This window comes from Chrysemys picta, chromosome 8 (genome assembly GCF_011386835.1).
Source record: "Chrysemys picta bellii isolate R12L10 chromosome 8, ASM1138683v2, whole genome shotgun sequence".
Taxonomy (NCBI): domain Eukaryota; kingdom Metazoa; phylum Chordata; order Testudines; family Emydidae; genus Chrysemys; species Chrysemys picta.
The window spans coordinates 87,720,708-87,745,783 of record NC_088798.1 but is presented as its reverse complement, the minus strand read 5'-3'; positions in this window follow the sequence as shown (position 1 = coordinate 87,745,783).

Below are 25,076 nucleotides of genomic sequence, written 5' to 3'. Positions count from 1 at the left end.
TGAATTTGGTCCGCTGGCAGGATCATTAGCTTCCCAGGCTTGGGCTGGGTACAGACGGGGAGTGCGACATGACCGCTGATCCATGCCCTCCCTCAACTTCCATTGGTCTTTTTGAAGAGAAATACTTAAAGCATTCATTTTGTTAGTGAAGGGGAAAAATAAAAACAAACAACCCAACCCTTCGCTAAACACATGTCTGACCCTATAAGGGGACATGAGAGAGGCCTGACAAGCAATGTCACATGAAAAATTAAGGAGAAAAAGAGAGTTGCTTGGATCACATCTATATGTAGGTTACAGTGACTCAAAGCAGGCAAGGCACTGACTAGGCAAAAATAAACCTCTTCAAACGCGCCACATACATAAGTCAGGAGTTCCATCTCAGACAGGGAGCTCAAAATACACTACTCAGAGGACTCATTGTATAGTGTTGCTTCACTAGCTTGGTGCTTCCCTGATGTGACAAGAGCCTGAGCAGTGCAGGCAGCAGCAGTGAAGCTTTGCACATTTGTGGGCTGTCCTACCAATGTCTGCATATGAAAACTTACTACCCATTTTCCAACAGCAGAGCAGCTCCACTGGACCTATGCTACTACCAGAGCTGATCATCTGAATCCTCTGTAAGAGGCAGGGAAGGAGTTTTCCAGCATCCAATGCACAGAGGCTGTCCAATTGATGGAGGATCATACTGCAGCCAGGGTGGCGTGTGAGGAGCCCAGGGGTAAGATCAGATGACGCCTCAGACCTTAGCTGCCTGGTTCAGCCTGCCTCCCTCTCTCTGTCTCTGTCTCTTTTTCTTTCTCTCTCTCTCACCCCCCCCCCCCACACACACACAACACCCCATTCCCCCAAGTGCAAGGCAAGGAAAGAGCACAAAGCTGCCTTTAAGCAATTCCTCTCTGCCTGGCTGCTTGAGCTTTGGCTGCCTCCATATCAGCCAGGTCCAACTTAGGCCTGGTCAACACTAAAAAGTTAGGTCGATCCAGCAACGTCACTCAGGGTGTGAAAAATTCACTCCCCTGAGTGACATAGTTAAGCTGACCTAACCCCCAGTGTAGACAGCGCTAAGTCAATGAGAGAATTCTTCCATCAACCTAGCTATTGCCTCTTGGGGAGTCTACACTGAAGCACTACAGGTACTGTAGATACTACACTGAAGTGCTACAGAGATGTAGCTGCAGCTGTGCCATTTCACGTGTAGGTGTTGGGGTGAATTCTGTTTTGCTATTGTTTCCCCATTAGCCATCTTGAATTTGTGAAAGGACAACTAGTCCTCTATATCGAGAGCCCCTCCTTCATGGAGCGTTGAGGCCTTTTCCCTCAAAGAGCGGGAAAAGTAGGGATGCGTCAGCCTTAATCTGCCTGACAACAGCAGGCTACTTAAGGGTGGCACAGCTGTCACTCAGGGCTGTCCTTCTGAGAGGCAGTCAGTCTCCCACAAAACCAGCCAGCTGCTTAGGCCCAGCCAAACCAGGACTCGTGAGAACCATTCAGGATCCATCTAGTTCCCCAGGACTTACCTGCATTAGTACCTTAAAGCAATTGTCCACATACCACATGCAGAACAAAGAGAAACACAGCCACTTACCTGAACTGTATCCTGTGCTCCTGTTTCTGGTTTCCTGTCCTGTGTTCCTACTCCCTGTCATCGTCCATACCTGTGCCATCAAGATATGGTACCATGACTACCCTTGTTATTCCCCTAATGTTTGTAAGGGCTTTGGGCTTTACGCCCCCGACAATCTATTAACATCCGAACCATTACTTACAGTTGTGTATGTTAGTATTTTAGTTTGGGGTCCTTGCTTGTTATACCTGCTGTATAATAAACCTGTTTTGATTGCATCTTATCCTGCTTATGTTTTAATCACTACTAAATACCATTGATAGATGCAGATAGCGGGTAGAGCTTGCAGATAGCCTAGGGTTACCATTCGTCCGGATTTACCTGGACATGTCCTCCTTTTTGTGCTAAAAATAGCGTCCGGGGGGAATTTGTAAATCACTCAAAATGTCCGGGATTTCCCCCCTCCCCCGGCAGAGCAGAGCGAGCGGCTGGGAGGGCTGCAGGAAAGTCCCGGGCTGGACTCCGGAGCAGCTGTAGAGGAGCTCCGCCTCCGCCCCCCCCCCCTCCCTGCATTCTGAGCCGGCAGCTCTCCCCTGCAGCCCGGCTCCAGCAGCACTGTGCAGGGCCAGGGACCGGGTTTTGTTGTGCTGGGGAGCGCAGCCACGTGTCCGGCTTGCACAGAGCCCAACACCCTGTTCTGAGCAGCAGGGTAAGGGGGCCAGGGGGCAGGAGAAGGGGCAGAGAGGTTCTGGAGAGCGCAGTCAAGAAACGGGGGGGGTGTCGGGAGTTCAGGGGGGGGCTTTTTGGGGGGAGTGGAGAAAGTTTTGGGCAGTCAGGGTACAGGTAGGGGGTAGGGTCCTGGGGGGCAGTTGGGGGGGGTCTTAGGAGGGGGCAGTTAGGGGACAAGGAACAGGGAGTCTTAGGTAGGGGGTGGGGTTCTGGAGGGCAGTTAGGAGCAGGGGTCCCAGGAGGGGGGCAGTCAGGGGACAAGGAGCGGGGGGGTGGGGGGCTGGGAGTTCTGGGGGGGAGCTGTCAGGGGGCAGGAGTGGGGAGAGGGATCGGAGCAGTCAGGGGACAGGGAGCAGAGGGGTTTAGATGGGTTGGGAGTTCTGGGGGGGGCTGTCAGGGGGTGGGGAGTGGTTGGATGGGGCGTGGGAGTCCCAGGGGTCAGTCTGCGGGTGGGGGTGTGGATAAGGGTTGGGGCAGTCAGGGGACAAGAGGCAGGGAGGCTTAGATAGGGGGTGGAGTCCTGGGGGGCAGTTAGGGGCAGGGGTCCCAGGAGGGGGCAGTCAGGGGACAAGGAACGGGGGGAGGGTTGGGTGTTCTGGGGGGGCGGGAAGTGGGAGGGGCAGGGGCGGGGATAGGGCGGGGCTCCTCCCGTCCTCTTTTTTGCTTGCTGAAATATGGTAACCCTAAGATAGCCCATCTTCTGACCAGCCTTTCTAGTTTAAATCTGTCTCGGGCTAACATAGGCTCACCCATAGACCTCTCTGCTTGTGGAAAGAAAGGAAAGAGCTTTGAGCCAGCTTTAGGTGCTTCTTTTTCCAACTCCCCGTGCTTGCCTATAAGTCTGGCATCTCTCACTCCCAAGCTGCAAGACCAGCAATATTCTCCAGTGGGATTCCAGTTCTTTATGAACTCTGCTTACTGCCCACTCAGTTTAGCAAACCCAAGTTTCCCTGCAATAGCTGCTGCCTATAGAACAGTGCAGCCACCTGCACACCTTTTAGGAGAAAGTGCAGTGATGTGTCCACCATTCCTCTTTTTGAGGAGGCTGAAGAGGATGGAAAGCAAAATCTTCTCTCTGACCCTTTGTCTGCCTTGATGCAGGTGGCAGGATGGGAGCATGCACAAATAATCCAATAAACTCTCCTTTGAGGGGAAGCTGGAGACAAAGATGCCGCTACACACAGGCAGCGACAGAGGTTTAATAAATGCTTCTGGCCATGAGAGCCTTGTCTACGCTAGGGCTACAATCAGTGGTGCTGCACCAGCTATAGCAATGGAAAGAAATTTTTTTAATTAAAAAAAAAAACAACCCCACAAATGTGGACAAGGCCTGAGACTGTAAATCACTTGTAGAAAAGCCACATTGTCCTACACAGGAAAAATGCAGATTGCTTCCACTGAATTCAACAACAGAGCTCCTGGATTCCCCTTTAGCTTTTCCTTGAAAATCCTTATTGTGTGCTTAGGGTTACACATTACTCTCAATGCAAAGCTATTTGTATGACAAACAGAATGTCAATTGTTTCTAGGCCAATACTTGGAGATAGCAGTGACTTTAAAGGTTAGCATAACAATAGAGGTAGAGTATATGTGTGTGCTGAAACATTTTTCAGATTCCTTTCTTTTTTTTTTTTTTTTTTTGCTAGATTTACTTCTGTTTATGATTGTTTTGTATAATGAGATATAATAAAGTATGGATTTAAAATTTCAGGTTACAATAATACAATGTTCTCAAAGCATAGCCATCCTGTATATAAGAGAGGGTTTTCAAAAGGTTTTGTAGTTGAAAAATAGCCTTTCTCTAAAAAAGGAAACTTTTTGCAAAAATAAAATGAAATTAAAAAAAAAAAAACTGACAGCACTGAAATTTTCAGTATTTTTGTGAATTTTTCCACAATATTTTAGCACAATTTTTAGTCAACATTTTTAGTCAAGTCATTTTCAAAACTATTATTTAAAATTTTCTCTTTCCAAAAACCTGAAGGTAAATGAAAATTTTCAGAAACAATTGAGATAAAACATTACAGTTTTTTAACCCTGCAAAATGGTAACAGATTTGAAATGCCAACATTTTTGCACATTGGTTTTCCAGTTTTTGGAGTGTATTACTGTTCCTTCTGTAGATAGAGGGACAGGGCAGAAAAGAATAATCTATTGGTGTCACAGTTTCAGGATAACTGCACCCATACTCCCTCTCTATGATCTACTCTAGGAGTGCCGTGTCAGGTCAGGTCTCCAGACGTCACCTGTCTGGGTAGGGATCCTTGCCCCACTACCTTCTGACCACTGGTTTTGAGGCTGCCCAGCCCTCTGCCATGATCCGAAGAAGACTTCTGTGTAAGAGCAAAAGCTTGTCTCTCTCACCAACAAAAGTTGGTCCAATAAAAGATATTACCTCACCCACCTTGTCTCTCTAGTATCCTGGGACCGACCCGGCTAAAATTACACTGCATATTCCCTGCAAGCTTTTCTTTGCCCGAATCTCTGGCAAACCAGTATATGCAACCTCTCCTCTCCCACTAGGGGTGGTGGTGCTTCTCTGGAACTGGTTTTAGTTCCTGTAGGAGAGGTGTAACCCTCCCCCATGGAGTAGGACACAATCATATATAAACCAGTCATAAATTCAATGTAATGGTCCCCAGAGATACCACACAGGGTTATAATATTTCTCACAATTGTCTCCTTGTATCTTCCACCCATGCAGGTGTCAAACTCATTCTGTGGATGAGGCCATTTTTATGATGGTTCTTGGGCTCGGGTATAAATAGGGTTGTCAGTTCTGGTTGGACGAATTCCTGGAGGTTCCATTGTTAGGTAAAAAAGCAAGTCCTCACTCACCTCTCCAGCACCCGAGTTCGTGCGGAGTTGGTATGGGCTCACAATCTGTCAGAGACCAGACACCAATTCGTTGATCAACGGGCTCACACTATCCTTAGCTTGAAAGGCTTCAGAGTAAGTGTGGCAAGTTTATTAGGGGTGAGCATCAATATTTATACACAGAAGTAAACAAAGTGATTAACAGATCATAATGGTCATGTATAATCAAACAAGATTTTACAGGATAAAACAGGTTAAAATGTACATTCAGAAAGAGATAAGGGGAGATGGCTACTTAAGGGGAGGGGGGGGTGTCATGAGTAGTTCGCAGGTCAGAGCTTTGATTAAAAGTTCAGACAGAGACATCAAGTCTGGGTTAAGTTTAAGCTCATCAAAAGTTCAGACTCAACATTCCTCCATTTGTAGCTTTGGGATAACTATTTACCAAAAGCTACACCCCATTTTAAGGAGCCAAGGGCCGCTTGGCAATTTCAGCCTGGGCCAACTCGAAGAGAGTAAGGCCCTTGGCTGAAGTAGGAAAAGAATAAACTGACCCACATGAGTCTATGAGGGAGGGGACACACTGAATACAGCAACACAGTATTATAAGGATTACTATGGCCCCAACAATACCCAACAAGAGTTTTTTAACCCACCCAAATCCAGGCAGCCAATTCCATAAGGCTCCCCACCAATCATAAGGTGGCTGGCCAGAAGAGTAGTTCTTAGCTATTTCCCTTAGATGTTTGGTACGTTGAAAAGTGTCAGAGTAGGTGTCATTTACAAAAACACAGCATTCTTCATTTATGAGGGCGCAAGTTCCTCCCTGGGCTGCTAACGTTATGTCTAAAGCCATTCGGTTTTGCAAAGCTAACTGGCGCAGCTGGGACATTTCCCCAGCCTGATTCTCAAATAGGGTCGCAGTTTCATTGGTTAAAGATTCTAGTAGTCCCTGTAGACGGATGACACCACCCCTCAAGCTAATGAGACCAGCCCACCGCTGCCACGACAAACCATCACGGATATTAATATCTCTGAAGGTTTCACGGATGTTACGAACGTGGGGAAAATGAGGGGGAGTGAGGGAGATGCGAGAAGGCGGTGTTAGCCATGCCAAATAACATGACCCTGCCCAATCAGGGGAGAGAAAGTAATAAGCTTTGGGCCCGCACACCCAGTATGTTCCATACAAAGCGTTTCGGGTATTCCATTTCTCAAAGTAGTAGGTAACCCACCACCCGTTGGACCACTGTTCCCCTGGTAATGCAGAGGGGTCGTTGTGCGAACTGCAGAGGCACAATTTGGTAGTGGTGTTTTCAAAGGGCAGTGTAGTACTGCTTGAGCAGTTGTAGAAGGCAATCGTACGTCCCTTAGCAATTAGTTGGACACCCTTGTGATCTGAGCAGGGCTTCTTAAAAGCTGACTCTGAAGGCCTGCCCACCCATGGAAAAGTTGGATTGGGGTGAGGGATCCACATGTGGGATAAGTGGGATGCGCAAGGCTTGAAGCCAAGATTTTTACTAAAGGCGGTGCCATTAAAATACATGTTGCATTTACTTGTTCCCACAAAAGTTGACCCCTTTTCTTTAACAAAACACAGTGATCCTGTCTGATTGGTTACCCTGAGATATCTGTTAATTGGCACTCCTGTTTTGTCCCATGTAAGATTGTGTTGGACTGGATCTTTTACTCTAGCCAGTGGCATCCAAGTCATATTAGCAGTGGTCAGGGGAATGGGTGTGAAGGGGAGTCCCTGTTCTGCATTTACTGGAAATTGAGTACATACCCAGCAATTACTTCTATTTCCTAAAATACGAGTTTTAACCTCGTGGGAATATCTAATAAAAGCATTATCTTCATAAGCAGAAAATAAACTAAAAAGGCATAATAAAAAACATACAGTTGTCAGAATAAAAGGTCCTCTCATTTTTTCCGAGTCAATTTAAGTCTGATGTCTGAAAGAGGTAAGCTGGTCCACTGGTCGGAGGCAGTGTCCTCAGTGGTGGCAAGAGCTGCTGGTCCGTCACTGTGGTCCACTATGGCTGGCTTGACGTGGGAGTGGTGGATCCAGGATTTGCGTCCTTCCAGGAACACTGCAGTCTGGGTTGTTAAAAGAACCTGGTGGGGTCCAGTAAACCTCGGCTGGAGGGTGTCGCCACGAATGAACTTTTTGGCCCAGACGAAGTCCCCTGGTTGGAATGGGTGGATCTGTTCTTCCAGCGGCACGGTCTGGGAAAACTGCGAGGCTTTCCAAAGGGTACGGAGGCGAGCCTGTAGGGAGAGAAACTGGCACACGGTCATATGATCCCCTCCCAATAGTGAAACATCAGCACGTGGTAGCGCCCCGCCTTTGAAAGGGGGGTGTCCATAGAGCAGTTCAAAGGGGGATAATCCCAATACACGGGTTGGGCGAGTAGGAAGGTGAAACAGGACCAAGGGAAGTACCTGAGGCCACTTTAATCCTGTTTCCTGACAGTATTTAGCCAATGTAAACTTAAGCTCCCTATTCATACGCTCAACTTTCCCGCTAGACTGAGGGTGGTAGGGTGTATGAAAGGAGTGTGAAATGCCCAGTCCTTGTTCTAAACGGCCAAGGACATGACCAGTAAAGTGAGGTCCGCGATCTGAGTCAAGCACGAGAGGGATGCCAAAACGGGGTACAATGTCTCTAAGGAGAATCTTCGCCACTGTGGCAGCAGTACAATTAGCAGTAGGAAAAGCTTCGACCCAGGAAGTCAGAGGGCAAACCAAAACAAGGAGGTGCTTTTTCCCAAAAGCCTTTGGCATATCTGCAAAGTCAATTTGAAGATGTTGAAATGGAGCAGCAGGCGGAGGTCTTCCACCCTTAATTTTTTTAAGAGGCGGAGCAGGTCCATTACGCTGACATGTGCTGCATGCTTTCACTATTGACAGGCAGTAGGGTTGAATGCCTGGAGCATACCAAAAGCGAGCGATGGTGTCCACAAGGGCGTGCGTGCCGTAGTGACCCCCTTTATCATGGTGCCAGCGAACTGCCACAGGGTATGTGGAGCGAGGGAGGCAGGCTCGGCCATCCGGCATAAGCCAGGTCCCTTTGACCAGAGTGGCTCCGAGGCTCTCCCACGACTGTAGTTCAGCAGCGGGTACTGGTACGGGGTGCGGTGGAGTAAAGGAGGAGGCTGCAATAGCCAACGTGGGCATGGCTAAGGGTAAGACGGCAGCCGTCTTGGCGGAGGCGTCAGCCAGGGCATTCCCACGGGTGACGGGGCTATCATCTTTAGTATGGGCCCGGCAGTGAACTACAGCCAGGACCGAGGGTTCTTGGAGGGCGTCCAAAAGCTTGTGGATGAGGGGGAGGTGCTGAATGGGTTTACCGGCAGCTGTCTGGAAACCTCGAAACTTCCAGAGGTGGATGTGACAATGCACAACTCCAAAAGCATACTTGCTATCAGTAAAAATGGTAACGGTCTTACCAGCGGCCAACTGGCAAGCTCGGGCCAGGGCATAGAGTTCGGCGGCTTGGGCTCCTCAGTTGCCTGGCAGTGAGGCGGCCTCTTGAATGTCCCTTTCAGAGGTGACTGCATAACCGGTGAAACGCTTGCCATCAACATAGAAGGAGCTTCCGTCCGAGAAGAGGATGCAATCAGGGTTGTCCAGTGGCACGTCAAACAGGTTGTCCCTTATCTGTAAGATGCTATAAACTACTTCCACACAGTCGTGCTGATCCTGGAGGACTGGCAGGTCAGGAAGCAAGGTAGCTGGATTAAGGGGCCCACACCTTTCAAAAATTAGGTTAGTGTCTTCCAAGAGTTCGGCCTCTAGCTGTTGCTGGCGATGGGCCGAAAAGACTTGGGTTGTGCCCCTACGCAGAAGGGCTGACAAGGCATGAGAGGTCCAAACTGTGGTAAAATGACCCAGGGTCAGGCTCTTTGCCTTTGTGATCAGCAGGGCAGCTGCTGCCAGAGTCCTGGTGCAGGATGGGGTTCCCTGAGCGACAGGGTCGATCTGCTGAGAGTAAAAAGCAAGCGGGAAATGGTGGGGCCCGCTCAGCTGGGTAAGGACGCCACTAGCAATTCCGCCCCTCTCGTGGACAAAAAGGTGAAAGGGTTTGCTGTAATTGGGGGGGCGGAGAGACATGGAGGAGGCCACACTGTCCTTGAGTAACTGAAAGGCTTGGATTGTGTCCGGGGACCACTGCAAAGGGTCAGGAGCAAGGTTAGCAGTGAGTCGGTGGAGCGGCTTGCTTAACTCCCCGCAGGACGGTAACCAGGGGCGACAGAAGCCAATTAATCCTAAGAAACCTCGAAGTTGTTTCTTGGTGTTTGGCAGAGGGCAGTTTTGGATAGTCTTTATGCGGACTGGGTCCATTTGTCTTCCCTCTGGGGTTAATAGGAAGCCCAGATATCGGACCTTCTGTGAGACCCACTGAATCTTGTTAGGGTCTACCTTGTGGCCTCTGGTGTGTAGGTATAATAAAAGTGCCTTACCATCGATGCGGAGGGCAGCTTCTTCGCGATTACCTAATAGGATGTCATCTACGTATAGGACTAACGTGGATCCCTGTGGACTGGTGAAGCCTTCCAAGTCGTGGCGGAGGCATTGGCTGAAAATCGTGGGGCTGTCTCTGTAGCCTTGAGGAAGTCGTTGCCAGACATAACTTTGTCCCTCCCAGGTGAAACCAAAGAGATACTGAGAGTCTGGGTGCACAGGAATGCTGAAAAAAGCTGATTTTAAGTCAATAACAGTGAACCACTCAGCATCCCAGGGGATTTGACTGATCATAGTAGCTGGATCAGGAACTACTGCATGAAGAGGGACCACATACTGATTAACAACCCGTAGATCCTGTACAAAGCGCCAACGAATAGGGTCTCCGTCCTTTTTAGGAGACTTTTTGACAGGCAGTATAGGGGTGTTACAGGGAGTGCGCTGAGGGCGGACTAGCTTTTGTGCAATGAATCCCTCGATAATGGGGCGGATGCCCTCCCGGGCTTCCAACGACAGGGGGTATTGAGGGACTGACGGGGGGGTTAAGGAGGGCTTCACTTGAATCCTTACTGGCTCTGCTGAAAGGAGCAGGCCAACATCAGTGTCAGAAATTCCCCAGAGGGTTAAAGGCAAGTCAGTGAGGTCAGGGGAGAGAGGGGGGGGTTTCCCAATTACCCTGAGTTGGGGCCGAATCTCCTAACACTGTCATCAATAATCCTACCCCTTCAGGAGTGCAGGTTAAAGTAGCCTCAAGCTTACAGAGTAAATCCCGGCCCATCAAAGGGATCGGACAAGCTGGGGAAAAAAGAAAACGGTGAGAAAAACATTTATCAGCATAAATAACATTTAGAGGCAAAGTGAGTCCCAGAGACTGTGGGTTGCCCTCCACCCCAGTTGCAGTTTTAACCTCAGAGGATAGCCAGGGAGAGGGGGCATGATTTAAAAGAGAGAAAGTAGCTCCAGTATCAATGAGGAAGGAGACAGGCAGTCCCTGGACTGAAAGGGTTAGACGAGGCTCTTTGCTGGGAGGGGAGAAAGTGAGGAAGGAGCCGGCTAAAGACATTAAGGAAATAAGACCATCACATTGTTTGCCTTCGCCCCCGGGGTACCGTCATTGAGGAGGCTGAGTTTGCTGCAGCTGCTGCTGTTGCCCGTAGTTGATCCAGGCCTGGGGAACGGGCTGAGCTGGTGGTGCAGGGGTGTATTCGTCCCTGGTGTAAGTATCTGCGGATGCAACCAGACCCTCTGGGCGTCCCCAGGGGAGGGGTATGCAACCTGCTGCATCTGCTTGATCATTTGCCTAGTAATTATTCCTCCCGAGGTGTGCCCTTCCATTTCCCCCTTATCCCTCTGCAGAGATTCCGACCTGGAGTCCTGCAGATTCCCCTCTGCGCCCTGGAGAGAGTCCCCCTGCGGAGGAATAGGGGCAGGGGCAGTGGGGACCAACTGACGAGTCAAAACACGCCGTGGTTTACACCCTTCATCGAAATAACATGGAGGGGGTTCACTCTCGGGAGAATACCTGACTGCCATAATTTTTAAAGATTTCCACAGCTCTGCTGCTGTGTCCCAACAAAACCAGTAACATAACTGTCCCGGATGGTCTTTTTCGATCTGGCTCCTTACTCCTCTTAAGGCAGCCTGTTCGAAAGAGCCATACGAAGGCCACCTCATCTCCGGGTTGGCCAATACCGCGGTATACCCAGTCCAATTCCTTACACACAGTGTGTACAACTTTCTCCTAGACATTCCTGTCTGTACTGGGAGTTTCCCTTCGTTCCATAACTTATTTACAATCCCCAACGGACTCTCAAGAGGCACGCTAGTCCCTTGACCCATGGTGTCTGACAGGAGCCCTCCAACTGGCGTTTACCCTGCTGTCCAGTACACGACCCCTCAATATTGAATTGGCTGGGAGAAATCTCCCGTGGCGCCTGCCAATTCGTATATGAGTGGTCTGACCACTGGACAGAGGCACCGCACCAGAAGGATATCCCGGACGAGCCCCCAAATTGTTAGGTAAAAAAGCAAGTCCTCACTCACCTCTCCAGCACCCGAGTTCGTGCGGAGTTGGTATGGGCTCACAATCTGTCAGAGACCAGACACCAATTCGTTGATCAACGGGCTCACACTATCCTTAGCTTGAAAGGCTTCAGAGTAAGTGTGGCAAGTTTATTAGGGGTGAGCATCAATATTTATACACAGAAGTAAACAAAGTGATTAACAGATCATAATGGTCATGTATAATCAAACAAGATTTTACAGGATAAAACAGGTTAAAATGTACATTCAGAAAGAGATAAGGGGAGATGGCTACTTAAGGGGAGGGGGGGGTGTCATGAGTAGTTCGCAGGTCAGAGCTTTGATTAAAAGTTCAGACAGAGACATCAAGTCTGGGTTAAGTTTAAGCTCATCAAAAGTTCAGACTCAACACCATCACATGACATAATCTTTAATTAAATATTAATCTTTAATTCCTGGCAACTCCAGGACAATCCTGGAGGGTTGGCAACACTAGGTATAAAGATGGGACTCCGTGTATGCCCCAGTGCAGAGTGACTACCATTCCCACGTATGACAGTGGGGCTCCTGCATAAAAATCAAGGGCAGAAAAGCGCTATAAAGGAGTAACTAAAATCTGAGTTATTGTCATTGTCTAATGCTTCTGTGTTTTGTCAGTAACACTCAGTGGGAAATATGTTCCCGTTTAGGAACACCTCTATTTCTGCCCTGTGTGTCCCTTCCTTTCCCATCCTCCTTTCTCTGTCCCACCTCTCCTTGGAGCTTCTCCCAATCCCCTTCCCATAGGCTTCATTCCCTTTCCCTGTTCCATCTGCTAAAATGATCAGCAACGAAATACTTAATGGTGAAAATTAAAGTGTCATCATTAGGCTTGAGAAAGCATGATCATAACCAGGGCCGGCTTTAAGCCGATTCGGCCGATTCCCTGGAATGGGGCCCCGCGCCTAAGTCCGGGGCTGCTGGCGGAGCGGAAAAAAAAAAAAAGCCGCGTCCTGCTTCTCCCCCCTCCCTCCAGCGCTTGCGCCGCCATACAGCTGATCAGCGCAAGCCTGGCAGGGACGGGTGAGGAGGAGGAATGCGACGTGCTGGGGAAGAGGCATGGCCAGGCTGGGAATTTGGGGAGGGATCCAATGGGGCAGGGAGGGGGCGGAGTCGGGGCGGAGGGGGACACGAGACAATTCGCGTCCCGGCGTGGGGCCCCGCACATGCTAAAGCCGGCCCTGATCATAACAGCCCAGAGAGATTAATGGTGGGGGAGTCAGGGTGGGTTTTCACGCTTCCTACAGCCTGTATGTTTCCAGACTAAAGGGCTTGTCTACATATACACAGCTGCAGCAGCTCAGTGAAGATGCCACCTATGCCAGTGGTAGCTACATTGATGGGAGAAGCCCTCCTTGTTGACATAGTGCTGTCGACACCAGGAGTTTGGTCGGGATAACTGCGCCCCCTCACCCCTGAGCAATTATACCAACGTAAGTCTGCAGTGTAGACCAAGCCTAAGGCACACAACATGGCATGGGTGTATACCAGGGGTCGGCAACCTTTCAGAAGTGGTGTACCGAGTCATCATTTATTCACTCTAATGTAAGGTTTCACGTACCAGTAATACAGTTTAATGTTTTTAGAAGGTCTCTTTCTATAAGTCTATAATATATAACTAAACTATTGTTGTATGTAAAGTAAATAAGGTTTTTAAAATGTTTAAGAAGCTTCATTTAAAATTAAATTAAAATGCAGAGCCCCCCGGACCGTGGCCAGGACCCGGGCAGTGTGAGTGCCACTGAAAATCAGCTCATGTGCCACCTTCGGCACACGTGCCATAGGTTGCCTACTCCTTGTGTATACTTTTGGAAGGTTATCTTCACAACCACGAGGGCTGGAAACGCAAGGGCTTAACTTCCAGAGGTGCAAGCACCCGCAGCTCCAAATGACTTTACTATTTGTCCTTGGTGCATATAACTAGCTTAACTTCCCTGTGCCTCAGTTTACAAATCTGCAGTGTGACATTGTGAGGCTTCATGAATTCATATTTTGTAAAGGGCTTTGAGCCCCTCAGATAAAAGGTGCTTTTGAACAACTATTAGATTTATAGGTTGAGAATCCCTTCCTGAGATGTGACCCCAGAAAGAGGAATACAAAGAGCAAATCTCTGCAAGGATGCCCTTTCAAACATCTCTCCTATGTTATCCAATTATAATATATGGAGATATACCTATCTCCTAGAACTGGAAGGGACCCCCGAAAGATCATCGAGTCTAGCCCCCTGCCTTCACTAGCAGGACCAAGTACTGATTTTTGCCCCAGATCCCTAAGTGGCCCCCTCAGGGATTGAACTCACAACCCTGGGTTTAGCAGACCAATGCAATTGGGGAGGGGTACCAGTTTGTCCCCTCCAAATCTGGCAGACCCTCAGGCATCTGTGGGAGGGCAGGGTATCTGGGTGGAGGAGGCCCTATGTCCCACCCAGAAGAAACCTCTGAGATGGATGTGAGGCAGATTGCTCTTTGGTAAGGGAGCCCTATAACATTACAAATAAATGTATTTAAACCAGAACTTCTGTTGTGAGCTAACAAAACTGCAGCATTGTGCAAGGACAGACCTCGCATTCTTTTGGCCCACTTTAAACCCCAAGAGCCACGGCACTGTGGTACGCATGGTAAAGTAAGTAACCTGCATCCACCTTCCCAGTTGCAAACTCAGGCACAACAGTAAAGCTGTAGGGCAGGGGTAGGCAACCTATGGCACGCATGCCGAAGGCGGCACGTGACCTGATTTTCAGTGGCACTCACACTGCCCGGGTCCTGGCCACCAGTCCGGGGGGGGGCTCTGCATTTTAATTTAATTTTAAATGAAGCTTCTTAAACATTTTAAAAACCTTATTTACTTTACATACAACCATAGTTTAGTTATATATTATAAACTTATAGAAAAAGACCTTCTAAAAACACTAAAATGTATTACTGGCACGCAAAACCTTAAATCAGAGTGAATAAATGAAGACTCAGCACACCACTTCTGAAAAGTTGCTGACCCCTGCTGTAGGGTATTTGAATGTTGTTTGTTAACATGTAGAGTTATGGTTTTACCACTACATGGCAGTATTGCCTATAACACACATTCCCTGTCTGATTTTCAGAGCAGCTATTCCTAAGGCCTTGGCCACCCTGAAGAAATTCACCCCCCCAAAATCCAAACTGGTTTTAAATCTGCTTCACAAGCTTTAAGTAAACCACTTAGAAGGACAGTTCTGGCCAAGTGAGCCCCGTCTATATGGGGCTCCAACCTATTTTAAAACCAGCTTGAATTCAGTGTCAATGTAGCCCGTGACGATTAAGGGACAGATTTTCAAAAAAGCACAGCACCTATCTAGGCATCAAAATAAGTGGCTAGATTTTTAACAGAGCTCAGAATGTCCGTGCTACTCCAGTATTGCCAAACCTGAGCACCCACATCTTATGACATTGGCATAAAGTTAGGAGATTTTTAAAAAGGAACAAACGTAGGGTGCTTTTTATCTGCATAAAATCCTTTTTATGAGGATTAGGGTGTGCTTGTGTCACATTTCCAAGCTTTTCTTTGAAACCATGATGGCTTAAAATCTTTTTTTTTTTTTAAATAACATAGGCTGAGATTCTCATGCAGTTTCCCGATTCCAGCAGCAGCTTTAAGAAAAACATCACATACCAGAAAACTTGCAATGAAATTGCAATACTTGGCACCACCTCTCACTTAGACCCGTTCAGCTCCAGCATTGTTCCATTCACATCAATGGAGTTATTCCTGATGTACACCAGGGTAATGAGAGCAGGATAATTCTCTCTGCCATGGACAAGACATACTGACAATGATTAACAACATGAGCAGATAGCATTGCCTTCTGGCTTGGAGTAGGTAGGGAAAAGAAGAATTACATGTGCTGTATGTATTCTCCTCACTACAGAAGCACATGCATAACTCCCATTAAAGCCTGTACATTGGGGGCAAATATAAAGGAACTGGAGATAACATGTGCAATGATATGCATAAACACAGTGTTTAAGACAATGTTTAGAAGGAAAGGATAGTTCCTTTGGCTCTTCTACAGAACGAAATAGGAATAGATCACTTTTTGCATCACATATTTTCAAACTCTTTTCCCTCCTGAGTAATTTGTGTTGATATTTATCATTATGTCCATAACTAAGTTATGTATCTGTAAATATGCTCTCTCTTGTCTGCTGTTGAGGTTTGTTGTCATTCCAAGGCAAACCCTTTTTGCCTGGCTTCTCAAGCTAGCAAATGGCTTATTGCCACCAGCAGGTAGCTGTCTGCTTGACCCCCCACTTTGAATGAACTGTGGGCGGAGAGGGTAGTGAATGGCTCAAGGGAGAGTAAAGAATATGGTTCAGAAGTAGGATATGGTGCAATCAAACAAAGTAAAAGAGATAAATAGACAAAGATTTTTAGATACGATAAAGCTGATTGCAAAAGAGATATTCCTTCAAAAGAAGACTAACAAACATGATGTAAAACTTTAATGTTCCTCCTTAATGGCATGCAGTAAAGTGCAATATAAGGGAAAACTGCCACACTAGGGAAGTTAATACTGTACAGAGTTTATATGCACACATAAAACACCAGGCTTTCCAAACGCAATAGGTGTAGGTTACTATGCCTCACTGTAGAAAAGTCAGTGCAGATGCAGGGCAATATGTTGGAGACACTGTTATATCTATGGGAAGGAAGGTTATCAAGCAATTAGAGCAGACAGCTGTGCATCCGGGTTTCTGGCTGTTATTTATTCTGGTCTGAGTAAATCACATAACCTGTATTTAAAATACAGAGCGATCCCTTTAATAATGAAGTGCTGGGGCAGAGCACTCTGGAAACCATTGTGTATATAAATACGTTATGTCATTCATAATGAACTCTGAGTAACCTTTACATTAGTGTGAGTTCCCCTTACATGCTGAGTGGAGAATAGGGCTTTTCCTTAGCTTTGTGCTCTTGCTCCAGTAACTCTGGGTGTCCTATTTGTAGAGATATTGAAAATGCATCCCAAACGATGTGAGCGCATCCAAATATAGAACTAGAACTGAATGAAATTCAGAATTTCCCTGCTGCAGAAAATTCTGCAATTTCAACATTTGTTTTCATCCCACAAATGGGACAAAATTGAACGTTCAAAATTTTCTACAAAATGGACAGTCTGAAATTTCATTTTGGAAATGTAAAAGTGTTTCATTTTGTATTTAATGAAAACACTGCAATATTCCTGAAAATGAAATGTTTTGGTTGGTTGAAGTGATCGAGAATGCTTCCTCTGGAGTTACTTCAACATTCAACTGCATTCCTCCATAGCACACTGTGTCAGCGACGGAGATGTGGGTGGTCATGCCTCATGGGTAGAGCAGGAGTCAGTAATCAAGAATCGGAGCTCAGAGACAGAAGCCAGATGGCTGAGCCAAGGGTCAGAGGTGAAGTCAGAAATTGGAGGCAAGATTCAGGACTAGGTTATCTAGAGTGAGGTGAGGCAAGGCTAGGTTCAGGGCAGGAGCAAAGCTGGGAACAAGCAGGTACAGGTACTATCACAGCCCTGGGCAAATGCTTTCAGCAGCCACTGAACAACTGCTGCTGCTGTTGGCTTTAAGAGCCGGTCTGCTCCCTCTTCAAACCCAACAGGCAGTGAGTGTAGCCAATCAGACAGCCTACTACTGGACATCCATGCTCATAAAGATGTCCAAGACTGGCTGTGCTATAGGCCCTGATTCCTGACACATTGCCTTATGGAAGTTGGCATTTGGGCTCCCACTCTCTTCTATGGGCAAGATCAGGTAATCTTCAAACAAAGTAAGTGATTTAACAGTCAGCATTGTAAATCCTTGATTACCCTCTGCGTACTAGTAACCAGTAGGTAGTAATGCAAATAATAAACTTGAACACTAATAAAGAAAGGTAGAAGACCCATAACTTGTTCCTGATCATTTTTAAGACCTCTTAATCTGCAGTGTACACTGTAGTGTTGGGGGCTTTGGAAACAGTTGTTGACTTTTATACAGCTGGTAACATTTTTTGTTAGATTTTAAAAATCTGATTAGCATGACTCTAATGTGAGTAATATAGCTCCCCTTAATAGCATTCCTATAGCTAGAGCAAGTTAAAAGACACTGTTACGTACTGTTCTTCCTGTTAATAAAGTTAGTTCAAGAGTGGCTCAGTGTATACAGGGGCAGCTCTATGTATTTTGCCGCCCCAAGCACGGCAGTCAGGCGGCTTTTGGTAGCATGCCTGCGGGAGGTCTGCCAGTCCCGCGCCTTTGGCGTACCCGCCGCCGAAGCCGCGGGACCGGCGGACCTCCCGCAGGCATGCCACCGAAGGCAGCCTGACTGCCGCCCTCACGGCGACCGGCAGGCTGCCCCCCGCGGCTTGCTGCCCCAGGCACGCGCTTGGTGCGCTGGTGCCTGGAGCTGCCCCTATGTGTATATGTGCCTCTGTAGGCTACAGCCATTTCTCCAAAAAAGGCTCAAGCTAACACAACACAACATCACGCAAAGTGAACCAGCGGTGTAATGCAATTAAATGTGTGAGTGAATTTCATGCCCATCAAAATGCAGAACTCATAAGGCTGGCTTCAGGGAGGTGTCATATAATCAGGAAGGCCCTAATTCTGCTGCCACTGAAGTACATGCACTGTAATGCAGGCAGGCTTTGGGCCCAATGCAGCATAATCCTGACCTGTAATTTATCGCACAACCCCAGTCGTAGGCCTCTTTCAGACCCAGGCTACTGATCCGATTGTGATAAATTTCTAGATGCATGTTGCTGAAGAAAGGTGGGAATTAGAGAGACAGCACCAAGCACATTGCAACCAAGACTGAATTTGAATCTGCTAGATGTCTAGAGGTGGCGGACTAATCCTCTGCACTCCATAATCCCTAGCCTCAGAGGCACCTAACAGTAGCTGAAGTGCAATGCACGCTAACCCAAGTGACTGTTCAGTTCCTGTGGTCATACTGTCTTTGTTCTTTTGGTGATAACTGAATCTTGCCAAAAGCCCAAGGCCTCACATCAGAAGTGTCTGAGCAAAATGAGATTACACTGAAGATTAACCCCCATTTGTAGTTGATTTATTCTGATGTATCAGCAAGTAACATTATAAAGATATGATCAAGTAATAAAATCTTTACAACACATCACATGCACTACAAAGATAAAGAGGGAAGGAGATTGCTATCATGCCTTATTTATGGCAGGGAGAATGGGTCATAATGTGTTATCTTAAAGAATCTCATATGTTAACTTCATCTGACTTGAGAATTTTGGTTACTTTCCCTTAGGAATCTCAGGTATTCTGGTATAACAGTTTGTGGAACAAAATAAAAATATCCAGAAGTTGCATCTCTTACCTTATTTGCTAGTGCTAATAGAAACCACTATAGTTACGATTAAATTTTATCTTCTGTAATCTAGACAACTTTTTTCAGTTAATATAATTTTATCAAACTAATTCCTTTTGAGTTTAAACGAATTATTAGTTATCAGTTCAACGACAGATTTGTCAGAACAATCTACATAACCTGATTTCTGGCTGCTCTCGTAACCAGGGCTAGATTAACCTTTTGTGGGCCCGGCACCAAACATATTTGTGGGCCGCCATGCAGGCAATGGAGCATGGCGTGGGGAGTTCAGTCTCCGGAGCGAGGGGCCAGCCAAAGGCAATGGGGCATGGCATGGCAGGGGAAGCCCCGCTCCGCCCAATGCGAGGGCACTATTTACAAACCGGCAGTTGCCAGACGCACAGTGGCCTGCCTGGCCCTGTGCTGCCAGCATGCCCCTTCCCCTCAGGGGCAGGCCCATGTCACACCACAAAGCCTCCCCCCCCCACCCAACGCCTCCCTATGGCCAGAGGCCCCCTGGACCCACTATGCCCAGTGCCCCCCCAGATCCACCCACAAATGCACAGCGCCCTGCACAACACCGCCCCTGCTCACAGCCCCACCACAACTGCCCCACATACCCCCACAGAACCCCCACTCCCTAATGCCCCAACACACACAGATCCTCCCCGCCCCTTCACAGCCCAGCACCCCCCATACTCCCCCACAGACCCACCCCCCCAAGCCCTGCCTCCTGACCACACTCACCAGCCCTACTGGGAGGCAACTGTGTCTGCCGGGTTGATCTGGCAGTGCAGCCAAGGCTGGTCCCAGGGCCAGGAATCACTCTGACCCCTCGGGAGTGGCACGATCAGACAGGCCAGGACCTGCCCTGGCTGGGTTCCCTCAAGATGCACTTGCCTGGAGGGGCCCAGCCAAGCCCGCCACAGTCTCCCCCACTCGCCCCCACCTGGCTGAGACTAGCCAGGCTTCTGCACCAGTCCCAGGTGGCTCAGCTCCAGGGAGACAGGCGGGGCCCCACAGGTGGTGAGAAGCAAAGACTGCCCAGAGCCGGAGGTGCACTGGGGTCCGGCCAGGGGGCTGAAAGGAGCAGGTGGGTGGGGCCAGGGAGAGGAGAAGAGCCCTCGGCCAGCCGGCGGGCAGGTCAAGAGGAGCAAATGGTGGGTAAGAGGAGCCAGCGGGGTCTCGGGGCGCAGTACAAGCGAAGCAGGCCAGGGCCCCTTCTGAGCATGGGCCCAGCCCCATGGAGCCACTGTAAACCTGGCACTGCCCATAACACACATTTATACTCCTATTTGGCATATTCTGGTTACACTACTCAAAAATGGCGCGGGCTAGAAACTGCAAGTCTGCTTGTGCTGCAATTCTCACTGAAACTTAACAATTAAGCCCATTAAGGGCCCATTCCTGCTTTCCATGCACACTGAATACTTCCATTGGTTTGAATTGATGTTTTGAGTGTTCAAGGATTGCAGACTTGAGCCCCCAGAGCCAATCCAATTCCCAAAGAAGTCAAGATAATTTATTTCTTTGATTTCGGGGGACTTGGACTGGGCCCTAAATTTGTACAAAATTGGATCAGTAGACCTAAAAAATAGGCACATTATTAGTTCAGTTTAGCAATACTCCTGCCTATCAATTCCAGAGACCTGTTTATATCTGGCAGTTACCAAGGGAACATTAGACTTTTTCTACTCTTTTGGTATAGTTAGACCTATTAAACATGCCTCCATTAACCCTGCACTGCTAAAGTGATTTTGCAGCCCAGAGAAGACTTTAAAGATCTTTAGCAACTTTGAGACACATCTAAACACTCTGATCCAGACCGTCCCCCTCGATGGAACCTACCTCGGAGAGGGCTAGAAATAACAGGAGGTTCCCTTAGTATCAGAGGCTTTGTCTACACTAGCACTTTTGTCAGTCCGGGATGTGAAAAAACCACCCCTGACTAACATAGGTTTCACTGACAAAAGCGCCAGTGTGGATAGCACTACCGCCACTCAATGGGGGTGGTTTAACTCTTCTCCTGCCGGCATAGAGCGGCTACACAGGAGACCTTACAGCAGCGCAGCTGCAGCAGTAGAGCTGTGCCACTGTATGGTCCATAGTGTAGACGTAACCAGAGTGTGGTAAAGAACGAGGCACATTTTCCTCTAACCCTCAGGGAGCAAGCAGGGGCTTTGTTTCTTGGGAGATCTGTGTCTTGAGTCTCTTAATTGGCTCCAATTTCCTCCTCACTTCCTTTTCCAACTGCTTCCTTTGGACACACCCCACCCTTCAGAGAGCCACATCATGGAAGAGGATGGTAGGTAAGTAGACGCTGACCTTGTCCTTATTAACTTACCCACAAAAATCCCGCAGAACTGGCTGAAGTATTTTGTTAAAATGCACAAACTTTGCACAAACCATAGCTCTTAGTAATTTAACCACATCGCCCCGATAATTACTTTTCTACCGCTTATGAATTTAGAATAAGAGCTAGCACTAAATTGATACTTAATAAGGCAAAATTATAATGGGACTCCCATGGAATTACACATTACATTAACACCAAATGAGTTCATTCTGAATTCATTATGAATTAATACTCTGAATACCAAAGGAATTAATAATCATTAGCCATTGACTAGGCAGGGCTGTTGAACTGCAAGATACAGTTGTATTAAGAATTTACAAGTCTTCTTGATCAGACTTCATGCTGAAAGAATCATTTAAGAGTAACTTTTTGTTTTCACTGGAGATTTCCCAATTTTATTCTGAATGTGTCCTCCTTTGTGCAATTGCCTTTCAGTTCTAAAAGCAGTTCAAAAAACAATCACACATCTTCCTTCACTTACTAATGGAACAGCTTTTCTTATCTTTGTTCTGTCTCTGAGTGTCTCTAAGCTGGCTATAAAACACATCTGAAAGGTTAATAAACTCTTAAAACACAGGGGGAGACATTCAAGGGCGGGGTGACTCCGACATGAAAATAAGAATGTAGACGTTATTTTTATGACTTTGTGGCAAGTAAATTCTGAAAGTGAAGATATGCCAAGTCTTTGATTCACTCACTGGAAGTTTTCTGAGTTCCCAATGGAATTTAGATTCTCAGCTGTTTTGAATATCATAGGGAATATCACTGTGTTGGAAACAGTGGAAACCAACAGCTTGCTTCGTTTCTTTAGGCACAGACTTCCACAGCAATGTTACTTCTGAATTCCCATTCCCTGCATTGTCCACACATAATTTTGAGTCAGATGCTTCCTTTCGATGACAAACTCAAGCATAATTCCTAATCTTTCTGCAGAGTCCTACCCATGTCACACTTATGAAAATTTTAAAAAGGATAGGCCAAGATTTCCAGGTGAAATAAATTACACATCCACACACAGATCACCTAATTGATTAATCAAATCCACCCTGTGCAGAGAGACAGGGCCAAGCCTATCCACCACTTAAATCCCTTTTAAACCCCATTGGGCATAATCCCATTTAAGCCTGGTGCTGTCTGCACAGAGTGGATTTCAGACTGACATATCCATGCATATCAGTATTTGTGTTCCCACATGACCAACCAGACTGCTAACTGGACATGAGTGTCACAAGCCCCTGACTCACATATACAGATTAGGTACCTGCACATATAATTTAGGTTCATCTAATTGTTCATGCTTCACATTAAAAATCTGGCGCGAAATCCTTGCTCAACTGAAGCTAGTGGTAAAATTGCTATTGACTTCAGGATTTTACCCCTAACCCATAACATTTGATTAAATCCCCATGAAATTGCCACATACTTTTCTATTTCCTTTCCTGTCATTGCTGATCCCCAAGGTATTTGATTAGTGCATCAATTGAAATATTGCTCTTTTAAACAAGGGATCTTTCTACTTGATGCTTAGTGATGTGATCATCCAATGTTCTGACATCACAATTACCAGGGGAACAACTGTCACCCTGGAAATATTCTCCACCTAGCTTATACGCGAGACGGGCAAAAAGCAACATCCTTCTGAGAGACTCACCAGTTTAACATGGCTCCTAACATCTCGGCCAGAGGAAGACGCTATTTGAGTCAGCTGGGAGGGTTGCTACCACTGGACAATGATGATCCTACTTTGAGACTCAGCTATTGTACCTTGCCCAATGCAAACACTCTATGCCAAATTAATTCCTGACATCAGACCCTTGAAGTCAATGGTATTATACCTGGGATGAATTTGACTCAGGGAGTGTGAATTCACAGGATGCAGGATTATGCTAATTGGTTCAGTCTTCTCTGGTAATTGGCCACCAGATGGCAGACACAATCTCTTACATGAGAACTATATTCTCCTCTGACCTACCTAAAGAACTACACCTTCTGGGCCTGTTAGAAAAGTAGCTAAAGCCAAGGGCAAATGGAAGATAACAACCAAATGCTGGAGACCAATGTTCAGGTCTTACAACAAGCCAACAAGTTGATAGAACATTCTGCCTAGCTCCAGTCTCACAGGTGATACAGCATGTCACTTTTCCTTAGGGTGACCAGATAGCAAGTGTAAAAAATCGGGATGGGGATGAGGGGTAATAGGTGCCTATATAAGAAAAAGCCCCCAAAATTGGGACTGTCCCTATAAAATCGGGACATCTGCTCACCCTATTTTCCCTCCATGGAAATCACTATTATCTTTCAATTGGTCTAATAGCAAATTATAGGGATTTAATTCAATTGGATTTGGATGGAGCTCTTACAATGTGAAACAAGAACATTTTTATCAGACTGTACAGAGGCCTAGATTCTGATGACTGGGAGTGCAAACTGCCTATATTCCTGAATAAACCGCTCAATACATGCAGGGTAACTGATGTGTGTTCCAAAAGAAGCAATAAAACATGAGGAATGTTACTTTAAGAAATATTTTTGACATCATGATTATTTCTGCATCTCTTGTACCATTTAGTAGAGCGATTGCGTGGGACTATTGTTTAATCCCACTCCCACCCTTATGGCTGCAGGTCCAGTCCCACTGCAGGGCTCTACCATTTAGCTGTGTGTTCATCTCTACAAGGGTGAAACTCCTCCCTGCACAGGCATGCCAGACAAAGCCTATGCAGCAATTAAGGGCATGGCTACACTTGCAGATGTAGAGTGCTTTGAGTTAAACCAGCCTTCGTAGAGCGAAGTAGGGAAAGTGCTGTAGTCTGTCCACATTGACAGCGCACTGGCGTGGCCACATTAGCAGTTCTTGCAACGGCCACAGAGAGCAGTGCATTGTGGTAGCAATCCCAGCATGCAAGTGGCTGCAAATGTGGGGGGTGGGGTGGAGTGTGACAGGGAGTGTGTTGTGTGTATGTGTGGGGAGAGAGAGTGGGTTTTGGGGGGGCTGAGAGCATGTCAGCATGCTGTCTTGTAAGTTCAGACAGCAGCAGACCTCCCCCTCCCTCTCTCACACACAGCATTCCACAGTAATGGTTGCTTTGTCTCGGAGCAGATAAGCATGCCGGCTGTCAAACGGAGCTTTCAAAGGGCATATCCAAAACAAGTCAAGTGGCCCTCTTATCATTAAGGGGATTATGGAACGTTTCTGGAGGCTGATCAGAATGCAACAGCTCGTTCACACTGACGCTGGGGTGCTCCAGGGGGGGCGCATCAAACGTTATTCTACTTGCCAAGGTGGAGTACCAGCAGCACTCTAGCTGTGGAGTCAGAGCGCTCTACATGCCTTGCCAGTGTGGATGGGGAGTGAGCTAGGGCGCCTGGGGCTCCTTTAATGCGCTGTAACTCGCAAGTGTAGCCAAGCCCTTTTAAGTCCCACTAAAGGTCTTGAAGGTGGGGGAAATCAAGAGCATTGTACGCTGTCAAAATCTAAAATTGTTACCTGAAAGTAAAGGGTTGGAAACGTGGATGACTAAATGTAGCAACGGCGTAAGCATAGCTGTGATGCTGACAGAGCAGGTGCCAGCTCATAGGGCCTAGGCCTCCCTGAACACTGACAAATGTTTAGGTGCAAACCAGTCTGGCTCACCTGTGTGTTAGCATTGTTAAAATAGAGATTAGAGTTATAACTAGGGCCCTACCAAATTCATGGTCCATTTGCTCAATTTCACGTTTACAGGATTTTAAAAATAATAAA